Source organism: Convolutriloba macropyga, chromosome 4 (genome assembly GCF_964194025.1).
Source record: "Convolutriloba macropyga chromosome 4, txConMacr16.3, whole genome shotgun sequence".
NCBI lineage: Eukaryota > Metazoa > Xenacoelomorpha > Acoela > Convolutidae > Convolutriloba > Convolutriloba macropyga.
The window spans coordinates 80,428,532-80,439,801 of NC_134471.1; the positions used below are offsets into that span (position 1 = coordinate 80,428,532).

Sequence of the window (11,270 nt, forward strand, 5' to 3'; positions counted from 1 at the left end):
GATTGTATTACACTCACAAAAAATTTGGAAAGATTAACTAGAACACAAACTAGCCGACAGATTACAGGGAAACATTCACAATCTACGCCGTGACATTTCCAGAAAATCAACCAGAAGAGAAGAATCGACCAACGTCGGGCGAATGGCTCTCAAAAGACTGACTAGCAGGTTTAAACAACAGAGGGCAGCTTTAGTGAGGGAAAAAGATCAGACAAACCGTGAAAAATTTCAATTATAGCACCCTCACAGCGCAGTGGACATACTCTGTAAAACTCGAATTACCCTAAATAAACCAAAAAAAACAATGGGGGGGGGGAGAACACAAAATAACTGCGTATAAAGTGACCAGTTCACAAAAAGGTACCCATGCTGGCTGACCTTATTTCCTCCCATTTAGAGTAGGCAATGTCAAATAGACACCGATCAATTGGCTTTAAAGTCTGTTTCAATTTCCAAGTCACCAGGGTGTAGTGGTAATCACGTGTGCCTAACACGCACAAGGTTCGCGGTTCGAGCTCGCGTGGTGACAGCTTTTACTTTGAATCTAGCCTACAAACGTTAATAGAGGTAGACGCACGACAAAAATTCTTGAAAAAAATTCAGATTAACTAGAACACAAACTAGCCGACAGATTACAGGGGAACGTTCAATCTAGGCCGTGACATTTCTTGAAAATCAACCAGAAAAAGAACAAAATTGACCAACGTCGGGCGAATGGCTCTCAAAAGACTGACTAGCAGATTTAAATAACAGAGGGCAGCTTTAGTGAGGAAAAGATCAGAAAAAGCGTGGAAATTTTCAATTATAGCACTCTCACAGCGTAGTGCACATACTCTGTAACCCTCGAATTACCCTATATAAACCAAAAAATACAATGATGGGCAGAGAACACAAAATAACTGCGTATAAAGTGACCAGTTCACGAAGAAGCTACACATGCTGGCTGACCTTATTCCCTCCCGTTAGAGTAGGCAATGTCAAATAGAGACCGATGAATTAGCTTAGATAACTGTTTCAATTTCCAGGTCACCATGGTGTAGTGGTTATCACGTGTGCCTAACACGCACAAGGTCCGCGGTTCGAGCCCGCGTGGTGACAGCTTTTACTTTAATCTAACATCAAACTTTACCTCTACTTAGGTTTAGATTAACTAGAACACAAACGAGCCGACAGATTATAGGGAAACAATCACAATCTACTCCGTCACAATTTTTTGAAAACAATCAGAAAAAGAAAAAAATCGACCAACGTCGGGCGAATGGCGATCAAAAAAGTGACTAGCAGGTTTAAATAACAGAGGGCAGCCTTGGAGGGGGAAAAGATAAGACAAAGCATGAAATATTCGAATTATGGCACTCTCACAGATTAGTGGACATACTCCGAAAACCTCGAATTACCCTAAATAAAACAAAAAAACAATAACGGGGGAGAGAACACAAAATAACTGCGTATAAAGCGACCGGTCCACGAAAAAAGTACCCATGCCGGCTGACCTTAGTTCCTGCCGTTAGAGTAGGAAAGTTGAAATAGACACCGATGAATTGGCTTAAATAACTGTTTCAATTTCCAAGCCACCATGGTGTAGTGGTTATCACGTGTGCCTCACACGCACAAGGTCCGCGGTTCGAGCCCGCGTGGTGACAGCTTTTATTTCAATCTAACAACAAACTTTAAGTAGAGGTAGAGACACTAAAAATTTGAAAAAAAATTAGATTAACTAGAACACAAACTAGCCGACAGATGACAGGGAAACATTCACAATCTACGCCGTGACATTTCTAGAAAATCAGTCAGACGAGAAACACCGACCAACGTCGGACGAATGGTTCTCAAAAGACTGCCTTGCAGGTTTAAATAACAGAGGGCAGCTTTAGTGAGGGAAAAAGATCAGACAAAGCGCGAAAAATTCCAATTATAGCACTCACACAGCGCGGTGGACATACTCTGTAAAACTCGAATTATCCCAAAATAAACCAAAAAAAAATAATAATGGGGAGAGAACACAAAATAACTGCGTATAAAGTGACCAGTTCACGAAAAAGGTACCCATGCTGGCTGACCTTATTTCCTCCCATTAGAGTAGGCAATGTCAAATAGACACCGATGAATTGGCTTTAAAATCTGTTTCAATTTCTAAGTCACCATGGTGTAGTGGTAATCACGTGCCTCACACGCACAAGGTCCGCGCTTCGAGCCCGCGTGGTGACAGCTTTTACTTTTAATCTAACATACAAATGTTACCTTTACTTCATAGATTGTATTACACTCACAAATAATTTGGAAAGATTAACTTAACTAAAACACAAACTAGCCGACAGATTACAGGGAAACATTCACAATCTACGCCGTGACATTTCTAGAAATCAACCAGAAAAAGAGAAATCGATCATCGTCGGTCGAATGGCTCTCAAAAGACTGACTAGCAGGTTTAAATAACAGGGCAGCTTTAGTGAGGGAAAAATATCAGACAAAGCGCAAAAAATTTCAATTATAGCACTCTCACAGCGTAGTGGACATACTCTGTAAAATTCGAATTACGCTAAATAAACCAACAAAAAAATAATGGGGGAGATAACACAAAATAACTGCGTATAAAGTGACCAGTTCACGAAAAAGGTACACATGCTGGCTGACCTTATTCCCTCCCGTTAGAGTAGGCAATGTCAAATAGACACCAATGAATTAGCTTAAAAAACTGTTTCAATTTCCAAGTCACCACGGTGTAGTGGTTATCACGTGTGCCTAACACGCACAAGGTCCGCGGTTCGAGCCCGCGTGGTGACAGCTTTTACTTCAATCTAACATCAAACTTTACCTCTACTTCATAGACAGTATTAGACTCACGATTTTTTTTGAAAAAAATTTAGATTAACTAGAACGCAAACTAGCCGACAGATGATAGGGAAACATTCACAATCTACTCCGTCACAATTTTTTGAAATCAATCAGAAAAAGAGAAAAATCGACCAACGTCGGGCGAATGGCGATCAAAAGACTGACTAGCAGGTTCAAATAACAGAGGGCAGCCTTAGAGGTGGAAAAGATCAGACAAAGCATGAACTATTTGAATTATGGCACTCTCACAGCGTAGTGGACATACTACGAAAACCTCGAATTACCCTAAATAAACCAAAAAAAAACAATAATGGGGGAGAAAACACAAAATAACTGCGTATAAAAAGACCGGTCCACGAAAAAAGTACCCATGCTGGCTGACCTTAGTTCCTCCCGTTAGAGTAGGAAAGGTGAAATAGACACCGATGAATTGGCTTAAATAACTGTTTCAATTTCCAAGTCACCATGGTGTAGTGGTTATCACGTGTGCCTCACACGCACAAGGTCCGCGGTTCGAGCCCGCGTGGTGACAGCTTTTACTTTTAATCTAACATACAAACGTTACCTTTACTTCATAGATTGTATTATTAGAAAACAAACTAGCCGACATATTACAGGGAAACATTCACAAACCACGCCGTGACATTTCTAGAAAATCAACCGGAAGAGAAAAATCGACCAACGTCGGGCGAATGGCTCTCAAAAGACTGACTAGCAGGTTTAAATAACAGAGAGCAGCTTTAGTGAGGGAAAACGATCAGACAAAGCGCGAAAAAATTTCAATTATAGCACTCTTACAGCGTAGTGGAAATACTCTGTAAAACTCGAATTACCCTAAATAAACCAAAAAATACAATGATGGGGGAGAGAACACAAAATAAATGCGTATAAAGTGACCAGTTCACGAAAAAAGATACCCATGCTGGCTGACCTTATTCCCTCCCGTTAAAGTAGGAAAAAGGAAATAGACACCGATGAATTGGCTTAAATAACTGTTTCAATGTCCAAATCACCATGGTGTAGCGGTTATCACGTGTGCCTCACACGCACAAGGTCCGCGGTTCGAGCCCGCGTGGTGACATCTTTTGCTTTTAATCTAACATACAAACGTTATAGATGGTATCAGACTCACGACAAAAAATGCGAAAAAAAATCAGATTAACTAGAACAAACTAGCCGACAAATTACAGGGAAACATTCACAATCTACGCCGTGACATTTCTTGAAAATCAACCCAAAAATGAGAAAAATCGACCAACGTCGGGCGAATGGCTCTCAAAAGACTGACGAGCAAGTTTAAATACCAGAGAGCAGCTTTAGTGAGGGAAAAAGATCAGACAAAGCGCGAAAAATTTCAATTATAGCACTCACACAGCGTAGTGGAAATACTCTGTAAACCTCAAAATACCCTAAAGAAACCAAAAAATACAATAATGGGGAGAGAACACAAAATAACTGCGTATAAAGTACTCATGCTGGCTGACCTTATTTCCTCCCGTTAAAGTAGGAAAAAGGAAATAGACACCGATGAATTCTCTTAAAAAACTTTTTCAATTTCCAAGTCACCATGGTGTAGCGGTTATCACGTGTCCCTCACACGCACAAGGTCCGCGGTTCGAGCCCGCGTGGTGACATCTTTTACTTTTAATTTAACATATGAACGTTACCTTTACTTCATAGATGGTATCAGACTCACGACAAAAAATACAAAAAAAAAATCAGATTAACTAGAACAAACTAGCCGACAAATTACAGGGAAACATTCACAATCTACGCCGTGACATTTGAAAATCAACCCAAAAATGAGAAAATCGACCAAGCTCGGGCGAATGGCTCTCAAAAAACTGATTAGCAGGTTTAAATAACAGAGGGCAGCTTTAGTGAGGGAAAAAGATCAGACAAAGCGTGAAAAATTTCAATTATAGTACTCTCACGGCGTTGTGGACATACTCTGTAAACCTCGAAATACCCTAAAGAAACCAAAAAATACAATAATAGGGGAGAGAAAACAAAATAACTGCGTATAAAGTACTCATGCTGGCTGACCTCATTTCCTCCCGTTAAAGTAGGAAAAAGGAAATAGACACCGATGAATTCTCTTAAAAAACTTTTTCAATTTCCAAGTCACCATGGTGTAGCGGTTATCACGTGTCCCTCACACGCACAAGGTCCGCGGTTCGAGCCCGCGTGGTGACATCTTTTACTTTTAATTTAACATATGAACGTTACCTTTACTTCATAGATGGTATCAGACTCACGACAAAAAATACAAAAAAAAATCAGATTAACTAGAACAAACTAGCCGACAAATTACAGGGAAACATTCACAATCTACGCCGTGACATTTGAAAATCAACCCAAAAATGAGAAAATCGACCAAGCTCGGGCGAATGGCTCTCAAAAAACTGATTAGCAGGTTTAAATAACAGAGGGCAGCTTTAGTGAGGGAAAAAGATCAGACAAAGCGTGAAAAATTTCAATTATAGTACTCTCACGGCGTTGAGGACATACTCTGTAACCCTCGAATTACCCTAAATAAACCAAAAAATACAATGATGGGGGAGAGAACACAAAATAAATGCGTATAAAGTGACCAGTTCACGAAAAAAGGTACACATGCTGGCTGACCTTATTCCCTCCCGTTAGTGTAGGCAATGTCAAATAGACACCGAAGAATTAGCTTAAATAACTGTTTAAATTTTCACGTCACCATAGTGTAGTGGTTATCACGTGTGCCTCACACGCACAAGATCCACGGTTCGAGCCCGCGTTGTGACAGCTTTTACTTTTAATCTAACATACAAACGTTACCTTTACTTCAAACTAGCCGACAGATTACAGGGAAACATTCACAATCCACGCCGTGACATTTCTAGAAAATCAAGCAGAAGAGAAAAATCGACCAACGTCGGGCGAATGGCTCTCAAAAGACTGACGACCAGGTTTAAATACCAGAGAGCAGCTTTAGTGAGGGGAAAAGATCAGACAAAGCGCGAAAAATTTCAATTATAGCACTCTCACAGCGTAGTGGAAATACTCTGTGAACCTCAAAATACCCTAAAGAAACCAAAAAATACAATAATGGGGAGAGAACACAAAATAACTGCGTATAAAGTACTCATGCTGGCTGACCTTATTTCCTCCCGTTAAAGTAGGAAAAAGGAAATAGACACCGATGAATTGGCTTAAAAAACTGTTTCAATTTCCAAGTCACCATGGTGTAGCGGTTATCACGTGTGCCTCACACGCACAAGGTCCGCGGTTCGAGCCCGCGTGGTGACATCTTTTACTTTTAATCTAACATACGAACGTTACCTTTACTTCATAGATGGTATCAGACTCACGACAAAAAATACGAAAAAAATCAGATTAACTAGAACAAACTAGCCGACAAATTACAGGGAAACATTCACAATCTACGCCGTGACATTTCTTGAAAATCAACCCAAAAATGAGAAAAATCGACCAACGTCGGGCGAATGGCTCTCAAAAGACTGACTAGCAGGTTTAAATAACAGAGAGCAGCTTTAGTGAGGAAAAAAGATCAGAAAAAGCGTGAAAAATTTCAATTATAGCACTCTCACAGCGTAGTGGACATACTCTGTAAACCTCGAATTACCCTAAATAAACCAAAAAAACAGTAATGGTGGAGAGAACACAAAATAACTGCGTATAAAGTGACCGGTCCACGAAAAAAGTACCCATGCTGGATGAACTTAGTTCCTCCCATTAGAGTAGGAAAAGTAAAATAGACAACGATGAACTGAACTGTTTGAATTCCCAAGTCACCATGGTGTAGTGGTTATCACGTGTGCCTAACACGCAAAAGGTCCGCGGTTCGAGCCCACGTGGTGACAGCTTTTACTTTTAACCTAACATCCAAACGTTACCTTTACTTCATAGATTGTATTTGACTCACAAAAAAAAATTTGACCAGTTATCGAAAAAGTACACATAATGGCTGACCTTATTTCCTCGCGTTAGAGTAGGAAGAGTCAAATAGACACGATGAATTGGCTAAAAATAACTGTTATAATTTCCAAGTCACCTTGGTGTGGTGGTTATCACGTGTGCCTAACACGCACAGATCCGCGGTTCAAGCCCGCGTGGAGACCGCTTTTACATTTAATCTAACATACAGACGTTACCTTTACTTCATAGATGGTAATACACTCAGTTAATCTATTTTTTATCGAATTTTTCGAGTAAAATCGAATTTATCGAAAAGTAAAATAGACAACGATGAATTGAACTGTTTCAATTTCCAAGTCACCATGGTGTGGTGGTTATCACGTGTGCCTCACACGCACAAGGTGCGCTGTTCGAGCCCGCGTGTTGACAGCATTTACTTATAATGAAACTACAAACGTTATCATTACTTCATAGATGGTATTAGATTCACGACAAAAACTTTGAAACAAAATCAGATTAACTAGAACAATCTAGCCGACAAATTATTGGGGAACATTCACAATCTACGCCATGACATTTCCTGAAAATCAACCAAAAAAGATGAGAAAAACCGACCAATGTCGGGCGAATGGCTCTCAAAAGACTGACCAGCAGGTTTAAATAACAGAGGGCAGCTTTAGTGAGGAAAAGATCAGACAAAGCAAGAAAAATTCCAATTATAGCACTCTCACAGCGTAGTGGACATACTCTGTAAACCTCGAATTACGCTAAATAAACCAAAAAATACAATGATGGGGAGAGAACATAAAATATCTGGGTATAAAGTGACAGGTTCACGAAAAAAGTACCCTTGCTGGCTGACCTTATTTCCTCCCGTTGGAGTAGGCAATGTCAAATAGACACCGATGAGTCGGCTTAAATAACTGTTTTTATTTCCAAGTCACCATGGTGTGGTGGTTATCACGTGTGCCTAACACGCACAGATCCGCGGTTCAAGCCCGCGTGGAGACCGCTTTTACATTTAATCTAACATACAGACGTTACCTTTACTTCATAGATTGTATTTGACTCACAAAAAAAAAATTTGACCAGTTCACGAAAAAGTACACATAATGGCTGACCTTATTTCCTCGCGTTAGAGTAGGAAGAGTCAAATAGACACGATGAATTGGCTAAAAATAACTGTTATAATTTCCAAGTCACCTTGGTGTGGTGGTTATCACGTGTGCCTAACACGCACAGATCCGCGGTTCAAGCCCGCGTGGAGACCGCTTTTACATTTAATCTAACATACAGACGTTACCTTTACTTCATAGATGGTAATACACTCAGTTAATCTATTTTTTATCGAATTTTTCGAGTAAAATCGAATTTATCGAAAAGTAAAATAGACAACGATGAATTGAACTGTTTCAATTTCCAAGTCACCATGGTGTGGTGGTTATCACGTGTGCCTCACACGCACAAGGTGCGCGGTTCGAGCCCGCGTGTTGACAGCATTTACTTATAATGAAACTACAAACGTTATCATTACTTCATAGATGGTATTAGATTCACGACAAAAACTTTGAAACAAAATCAGATTAACTAGAACAATCTAGCCGACAAATTATTGGGGAAAATTCACAATCTACGCCATGACATTTCCTGAAAATCAACCAAAAAAGATGAGAAAAACCGACCAATGTCGGCGAATGGCTCTCAAAAGACTGACCAGCAGGTTTAAATAACAGAGGGCAGCTTTAGTGAGGAAAAGATCAGACAAAGCAAGAAAAATTCCAATTATAGCACTCTCACAGCGTAGTGGACATACTCTGTAAACCTCGAATTACGCTAAATAAACCAAAAAATACAATGATGGGGAGAGAACATAAAATATCTGGGTATAAAGTGACAGGTTCACGAAAAAAGTACCCTTGCTGGCTGACCTTATTTCCTCCCGTTGGAGTAGGCAATGTCAAATAGACACCGATGAGTCGGCTTAAATAACTGTTTTTATTTCCAAGTCACCATGGTGTAGTGGTTATCACGTTTGCCTCACACGCAAAAGGTCCGCGGTTCGAGCCCGCGTGCTGACAGCTTTTACTTTAATCTAACTTACAGACGTTACCTTTACTGCATAGATGGTAACAGACTCAAAAAAAAAGATTAACGAACTAGAACACAACACAAACTAGCCGACAGATGACAGGGAAACATTAACAATCTACGCCGTCACATTTATTTGAAATCAATCAGAAAAACAGAAAAATCGACCAACGTCGGGCGAAAGGCTATCAAAAGACTTACTAGCAGGTTTAACTAACAGATGACAGCATTAGAGGAGGAAAAGATCAGACAAAGCGTGAATTATTTGAATTATAGCACTCCCGCAGCGTAGTGGACATACTCTGTAACCCTTGAATTACCCTAAATAAACCAACAAACACAAAAATGGGGGAGATAACACAAAATAACTGCGTATAAAACGACAGGTTCACGAAAAAAGTACCCATGCTGGCTGACCTAAGTTCCTCCCGTTAGATTAGGAAATGTCAAATAGACACCGATGAATTGAACTGTTTCAATTTCCAAGTCACCATGGTGTGGTGGTTATCACGTGTGCCTCACACGCACAAGGTGCGCGGTTCGAGCCCGCGTGTTGACAGCATTTACTTATAATGAAACTACAAACGTTATCATTACTTCATAGATGGTATTAGATTCACGACAAAAACTTTGAAACAAAATCAGATTAACTAGAACAATCTAGCCGACAAATTATTGGGGAACATTCACAATCTACGCCATGACATTTCCTGAAAATCAACCAAAAAAGATGAGAAAAACCGACCAGTGTCGGGCGAATGGCTCTCAAAAGACTGACTAGCAGGTTTAAATAACAGAGGGCAGCTTTAGTGAGGAAAAGATCAGACAAAGCAAGAAAAATTCCAATTATAGCACTCTCACAGCGTAGTGGACATACTCTGTAAACCTCGAATTACGCTAAATAAACCAAAAAATACAATGATGGGGAGAGAACATAAAATATCTGGGTATAAAGTCACAGGTTCACGAAAAAAGTACCCTTGCTGGCTGACCTTATTTCCTCCCGTTGGAGTAGGCAATGTCAAATAGACACCGATGAGTCGGCTTAAATAACTGTTTTTATTTCCAAGTCACCATGGTGTAGTGGTTATCACGTTTGCCTCACACGCAAAAGGTCCGCGGTTCGAGCCCGCGTGCTGACAGCTTTTACTTTAATCTAACTTACAGACGTTACCTTTACTGCATAGATGGTAACAGACTCAAAAAAAAAGATTAACGAACTAGAACACAACACAAACTAGCCGACAGATGACAGGGAAACATTAACAATCTACGCCGTCACATTTATTTGAAATCAATCAGAAAAACAGAAAAATCGACCAACGTCGGGCGAAAGGCTATCAAAAGACTTACTAGCAGGTTTAACTAACAGATGACAGCATTAGAGGAGGAAAAGATCAGACAAAGCGTGAATTATTTGAATTATAGCACTTCCGCAGCGTAGTGGACATACTCTGTAACCCTTGAATTACCCTAAATAAACCAACAAACACAAAAATGGGGGAGATAACACAAAATAACTGCGTATAAAACGACAGGTTCACGAAAAAAGTACCCATGCTGGCTGACCTAAGTTCCTCCCGTTAGATTAGGAAATGTCAAATAGACACCGATGAATTGAACTGTTTCAATTTCCAAGTCACCATGGTGTAGGGGTTATCACGTGTGCCTCACACGCACAAGGTGCGCGGTTCGAGACCGCGTGTTGACAGCATTTACTTATAATGAAACTACAAACGTTATCATTACTTCATAGATGGTATTAGATTCATGACAAAAACTTTGCAACAAAATCAGATTAACTAGAACAATCTAGCCGACAAATTATTGGGGAACATTCACAACCTACGCCATGACATTTCCTGAAAATCAACCAAAAAAGATGAGAAAAACCGACCAATGTCGGGCGAATGGCTCTCAAAAGACTGACCAGCAGGTTTAAATAACAGAGGGCAGCTTTAGTGAGGAAAAGATCAGACAAAGCAAGAAAAATTCCAATTATAGCACTCTCACAGCGTAGTGGACATACTCTGTAAACCTCGAATTACGCTAAATAAACCAAAAAATACAATGATGGGGAGAGAACATAAAATATCTGGGTATAAAGTGACAGGTTCACGAAAAAAGTACCCTTGCTGGCTGACCTTATTTCCTTCCGTTGGAGTAGGCAATGTCAAAATAGACACCGATGAGTTGGCTTAAATAACTGTTTTTATTTCCAAGTCACCATGGTGTAGTGGTTATCACGTGTGCCTCACACGCACAAGGTCCGCGGTTCGAGCCCGCGTGCTGACAGCTTTTACTTTTAATCTAACTTACAGACATTACCTTTACTGCATAGATGGTAACAGACTCAAAAAAAAGATTAACGAACTAGAACACAACACAAACTAGCCGACAGATGACAGGGAAACATTAACAATCTACGCCGTCAC

General features: G+C 40.1%; 1 protein-coding gene and 17 non-coding genes across 18 annotated transcripts in view; 17 read left to right on the forward strand and 1 right to left on the reverse strand.

Moving 5' to 3' along the window:
• LOC142337924 (integrator complex subunit 3-like) overlaps positions 1–11,270 on the reverse strand; it is a 180,240-nt gene that overhangs the window by 89,943 nt on the left and 79,027 nt on the right. The window lies entirely within an intron of this gene.
• Trnav-aac (transfer RNA valine (anticodon AAC)) lies at positions 457–529 on the forward strand. The gene has a single exon. It is a non-coding gene; the product is annotated as a tRNA-Val (tRNA).
• Trnav-aac (transfer RNA valine (anticodon AAC)) lies at positions 1,026–1,098 on the forward strand. Its single transcript has one exon. It is a non-coding gene; the product is annotated as a tRNA-Val (tRNA).
• Positions 1,571–1,643, forward strand: Trnav-cac (transfer RNA valine (anticodon CAC)). The gene has a single exon. It is a non-coding gene; the product is annotated as a tRNA-Val (tRNA).
• Positions 2,712–2,784, forward strand: Trnav-aac (transfer RNA valine (anticodon AAC)). Its single transcript has one exon. It is a non-coding gene; the product is annotated as a tRNA-Val (tRNA).
• On the forward strand, positions 3,295–3,367 carry Trnav-cac (transfer RNA valine (anticodon CAC)). The gene has a single exon. It is a non-coding gene; the product is annotated as a tRNA-Val (tRNA).
• On the forward strand, positions 3,844–3,916 carry Trnav-cac (transfer RNA valine (anticodon CAC)). Its single transcript has one exon. It is a non-coding gene; the product is annotated as a tRNA-Val (tRNA).
• On the forward strand, positions 4,397–4,469 carry Trnav-cac (transfer RNA valine (anticodon CAC)). The gene has a single exon. It is a non-coding gene; the product is annotated as a tRNA-Val (tRNA).
• Positions 4,959–5,031, forward strand: Trnav-cac (transfer RNA valine (anticodon CAC)). Its single transcript has one exon. It is a non-coding gene; the product is annotated as a tRNA-Val (tRNA).
• Trnav-cac (transfer RNA valine (anticodon CAC)) lies at positions 5,541–5,613 on the forward strand. Its single transcript has one exon. It is a non-coding gene; the product is annotated as a tRNA-Val (tRNA).
• Trnav-cac (transfer RNA valine (anticodon CAC)) lies at positions 6,045–6,117 on the forward strand. The gene has a single exon. It is a non-coding gene; the product is annotated as a tRNA-Val (tRNA).
• On the forward strand, positions 6,620–6,692 carry Trnav-aac (transfer RNA valine (anticodon AAC)). The gene has a single exon. It is a non-coding gene; the product is annotated as a tRNA-Val (tRNA).
• On the forward strand, positions 8,171–8,243 carry Trnav-cac (transfer RNA valine (anticodon CAC)). The gene has a single exon. It is a non-coding gene; the product is annotated as a tRNA-Val (tRNA).
• Positions 8,753–8,825, forward strand: Trnav-cac (transfer RNA valine (anticodon CAC)). Its single transcript has one exon. It is a non-coding gene; the product is annotated as a tRNA-Val (tRNA).
• On the forward strand, positions 9,322–9,394 carry Trnav-cac (transfer RNA valine (anticodon CAC)). Its single transcript has one exon. It is a non-coding gene; the product is annotated as a tRNA-Val (tRNA).
• Trnav-cac (transfer RNA valine (anticodon CAC)) lies at positions 9,905–9,977 on the forward strand. Its single transcript has one exon. It is a non-coding gene; the product is annotated as a tRNA-Val (tRNA).
• Positions 10,474–10,546, forward strand: Trnav-cac (transfer RNA valine (anticodon CAC)). The gene has a single exon. It is a non-coding gene; the product is annotated as a tRNA-Val (tRNA).
• On the forward strand, positions 11,058–11,130 carry Trnav-cac (transfer RNA valine (anticodon CAC)). Its single transcript has one exon. It is a non-coding gene; the product is annotated as a tRNA-Val (tRNA).